Here is a 5,177-nt window from a genome sequence, read left to right as displayed (position 1 = left end):
CAATTGACCTCAGGCACCATTTTGAATTGCTAAATGGCAACTTATAGGAAACAGTCGAAAATGACCAAATAATACTCAACATGGATATTTCCGTAATCGAGATGATGCATAGAAACCAAACATTGACCCTTGGCACCATTTTGAATTTGAAGACGACCACTGTTAGTTTCTGGAAAACAACCAAAATAACTAAATACCTCCCAATATGGGTATTTCCGGTGTTAGATTGATGCCAGAAAATTTGCTGAAAATGACCGAATACCACCCAATATGAATGTATTCAGAATTAGGGCGATGTACAGAAGCCAAAAGTCGAGGATGTTGTCATTTCGATAAAACCAATAAAACCGATAAACCAAACGATTTGTCTTTTGACTTTGATCATATCCTATGGCCGATTCGTTGTGCATTTGCAGACTTTGAACACATCGAAAGGAATCAATGAAACGTTCAAATAGTACAAAACCACATTTAAATTATGTTGAAGCCACATAAATATATCAATCAAAGCAGGTATAGTTTTAAATAGTCTTTGGATTTCTTTTCTTTCCATAACTTTTGAGCCACATATCAAATTGTTATGAAGTTTGTTATTTGTAAGTTTGAGAGATGACTCGTTCGTATGACACTAGTTATGTTCAAATAAGTCATGTGAAATAATAGACTTTCATGGTTTTATTAACAATTTAATACATAACGGTGGCTTAAGTTCAATTATAATCAAATGAAATGGGAACGTACAGGGCAGCCAAACTTTGAAACCACGTGTTCAATCATAATTCATCAGTTAATCCTTAACTAGCCCGCTCATCTGGTAATAATATTGATCAAATCGGTTGTGTAGTTTTTGAGATAATGAAGTTTCGTGATTTTCACATTTTGGTACTTTACAGGCGAAGTTACAGTCCGATTACAGTAAAATTCGAAAGGGTGTTACGAGGCAGCTAGACTTATTAGTTTACACTAATTTTGTGGAAATCGGGTCAGCCATCTCTGAGAAAAGTGAGTGAGTTCAAGTAGTCTTTGGAATATGTTAATAGTAGTAATATTAATATTAAAGTAATAGTCCGATTGCAAAACAAATCAATAGGGTCTTATGGGGCAACTAGACCTTCCATTTGACACTAATTTTATGAAAATCGGTTCAGCCATCTCTAAGAAACATGAGTAAGATTAAGTAGTCTTCAAAACACGTTTCTTGTCATAACTTTTGAACCACAAATTCAATCTTAATGAAACTCAAAAGTTAAGGGTTTTTCAGGTAGCCCGTTCATTTGAAATCAATTTTGTTCAAATCGGTTGTGTAAGTTTTGAGATAATGATGTTTCATAATTTTTACATTTTGAAACATAACCTCTAAACTGAAAATCCGATTACAATAAAATTTAATAGGGTTTTATGGGACAAAGAGACCTTTCATTTGCAGTTAATTTCATGAAAATCGGTCTAGCCATCTCTGAGAAAAGTTAGGGAGAATAAAAATCTGCACATACACACACATATACACACACACACATACAGAAAATGCTCAGCTCGTCGAGCTGAGTCGAGTGATATATGCCATTCGGCCCTTTGGAGCACTTTTATACTTACAGTTTTGCAAGTGATTGCTATACCTTTCTAGGAGAAAGGCAATAAAACTGGGTCATTTTTTGTGGAACTGCTCCATGGATTTATTCTCAGGCTCCTTTCCATTCCTCACTTTGAAACACAGATGAAAACACTGCTAAAAAAAGATCATAACGAGGTACCACGTTTGAAGAAAGCAGTAGAGTTAAGCATAGAGGGAAGAGTTTTTTTTCACAACATTTATTTGACACGGCAAGAATGTTTAACGGCGCCAGTTAATTCTAGTGTTTTAATTTTTAAGGTATCTTAAAAACTAAAAGCAAATTTTTTATTGAATTTATTTCTAGAATTAAAACTATGTTCTCCGGGTTCGAATCACCGTAACTTTAATCTTTTCGGGTTTCAATTGATTTTTTTCGGTGAGCTTTAATAAAACAAAACAACTAAATAGTTTACGTTTCAGCTTACTAATTTTTCAGCCATCCTCAGAACTTTAATTATACGAAAAAAAAATACAAATTAAAATAACGTCACAGAGAACTAAATATGTATCGTTACCGTATATCCCATGTCTGAGCGAGAAGGTGGGTAAAGTACTACGCAAACTTAACATCATCGCGTCGCACAAACCTCGGGACCAAGTTAAGAACACTGTTTTCTCAAAACTTAAAGACAACATACCAAAAATGCAAAAAACTAACTTGGTATATAGCGTAGCATGTGGAGCTTGTCCAGACAAGGAATACGTGGGGCAGACTTCACAAACGCTGGAAAAGCGCCTCGCCCAACATCGATATGACGTACGGAGACAAACAACTACAACAGGCTTAGTGCAACACGCAATAGAGAACGGACACGAGTTCGATTTCTCCTGCACTCGAATACTAGAGCAGATTACCAGAGAGTAAAGCAGAATATCGGCGGAGGCTCTCCACATTAAGCTGAGCGGGAACAGATCAGTGCATCTACAACGCGATGCACTGGGGTTCTCCAATACATACATTGGCATGGTTAAAAAACTTAGAGAGGTGTACGAGAACAAAAATCAACCTGCTGATCGACAACGCGCGCAAAATGAGAATGGATAGAAGTTAGAGGGATCCACACGGTTATGCACACGAAAAAATAGTTTGTAAGTTTTGTAATATTTGTGATATTTCGAAGAATATGTGACATTATTTTAATTTGTATTTTTTTTTTCGTATAATTAAAGTTCTGAGGATGGCTGAAAAATTAGTAAGCTGAAACGTAAACTATTTAGTTGTTTTGTTTTATTAAATCTCACCGAATAAAATCAATTGAAACCCGAAAAGAGAACTAAAACTAACATATTTTTTTTTCAATTCTAGTTTTTTGTTTACTGCGTGTCTTGATGTTCCACTGAGCCTGGAAATCCTGGTAGGCTTGTATTCATCGGTGGTTGCTGGTTCCTGATCCGGGGTCTCAACGTATTCTCGTCGTTTGGTTGGATGTAGGCGGAAGGGAATAGGACTAGACTGGGGCATGGATGGATTTCAGGGAAACGTATATAAGGGACATGTAGGATAGGTCATGGCTCGCAAAGACATCACGAACAGCAACAGCCGGCTGCCTACCTTCGGCCTGGAGGGAAGCTATTGATTTAGACCTGCCGTCACGGTGTACAGGGCATGACCAAACAACGTGCTCTATGTCGTGATAACCTTCACCACAGGAACAAATACCACTGTCCCCGAGCCCAACACGACGGAGATGCGCGTCAAATCTGTAGTGATTGGACATCATGCAAATGAAAACCCGACCTACATCCAACTCCTTGAACCACGGGTTCGTCGATACCTTTTTTTTATTTCAGGTGGAGGGGAAATTTGCAACTAAACCCCTGAAGTGACCAACTTCAGGGAGTGTGGGGTTGGTTGGAATCAGTGACCGGACCCACTGAAACCCCTCCTGTCTCCAGCCCATAATACTCACCGGGACGACCGCTGAGTATTGCTTCGGGGAGCGGCTTTTATGCTTTGTGCAACCTTCTGGCTCTATAAGTCTCTTAGCTAATTAGCTAACTAACCTGGCGACTGGCAGTTAGCTAACACTGGCGTGTTGGTGGTCAACCTGTTGCCTGTTTTGCCTGGGACTGCTTAGGACTATTTGAGAGGCGGCTGCACAAACCGCCCTCCAGATGTTCGAGTCTTCACACATCCTCTTGTCACCTCAGCTCCTCAACCAGGTGAGCAATGTCTCTCTATCTCTCTCGAACACCTTCTCCAAGGTTTGCAAAGGTTCTCAGGGTCGGCCGATATGACGAAAATAGCAGTTGGGTTTTACATGCACTCTATATTTACGATAAGGGGGGCTTAACCTACGAGAACAAAAATCAACCTGCTGATCGACAACGCGCGCAAAATGAGAATGGATAGAAGTTAGAGGGATCCACACGGTTATGCACACGAAAAAATAGTTTGTAAGTTTTGTAATATTTGTGATATTTCGAAGAATATGTGACATTATTTTAATTTGTATTTTTTTTTTCGTATAATTAAAGTTCTGAGGATGGCTGAAAAATTAGTAAGCTGAAACGTAAACTATTTAGTTGTTTTGTTTTATTAAATCTCACCGAATAAAATCAATTGAAACCCGAAAAGAGAACTAAAACTAACATATTTTTTTTTCAATTCTAGTTTTTTGTTTACTGCGTGTCTTGATGTTCCACTGAGCCTGGAAATCCTGGTAGGCTTGTATTCATCGGTGGTTGCTGGTTCCTGATCCGGGGTCTCAACGTATTCTCGTCGTTTGGTTGGATGTAGGCGGAAGGGAATAGGACTAGACTGGGGCATGGATGGATTTCAGGGAAACGTATATAAGGGACATGTAGGATAGGTCATGGCTCGCAAAGACATCACGAACAGCAACAGCCGGCTGCCTACCTTCGGCCTGGAGGGAAGCTATTGATTTAGACCTGCCGTCACGGTGTACAGGGCATGACCAAACAACGTGCTCTATGTCGTGATAACCTTCACCACAGGAACAAATACCACTGTCCCCGAGCCCAACACGACGGAGATGCGCGTCAAATCTGTAGTGATTGGACATCATGCAAATGAAAACCCGACCTACATCCAACTCCTTGAACCACGGGTTCGTCGATACCTTTTTTTTATTTCAGGTGGAGGGGAAATTTGCAACTAAACCCCTGAAGTGACCAACTTCAGGGAGTGTGGGGTTGGTTGGAATCAGTGACCGGACCCACTGAAACCCCTCCTGTCTCCAGCCCATAATACTCACCGGGACGACCGCTGAGTATTGCTTCGGGGAGCGGCTTTTATGCTTTGTGCAACCTTCTGGCTCTATAAGTCTCTTAGCTAATTAGCTAACTAACCTGGCGACTGGCAGTTAGCTAACACTGGCGTGTTGGTGGTCAACCTGTTGCCTGTTTTGCCTGGGACTGCTTAGGACTATTTGAGAGGCGGCTGCACAAACCGCCCTCCAGATGTTCGAGTCTTCACACATCCTCTTGTCACCTCAGCTCCTCAACCAGGTGAGCAATGTCTCTCTATCTCTCTCGAACACCTTCTCCAAGGTTTGCAAAGGTTCTCAGGGTCGGCCGATATGACGAAAATAGCAGTTGGGTT

The sequence above is a fragment of the Wyeomyia smithii genome, chromosome 2 (genome assembly GCF_029784165.1).
Source record: "Wyeomyia smithii strain HCP4-BCI-WySm-NY-G18 chromosome 2, ASM2978416v1, whole genome shotgun sequence".
Lineage (NCBI taxonomy): Eukaryota > Metazoa > Arthropoda > Insecta > Diptera > Culicidae > Wyeomyia > Wyeomyia smithii.
The sequence above is the reverse complement of the archived record's forward strand: the minus strand, read 5'-3'. Positions refer to the sequence as shown.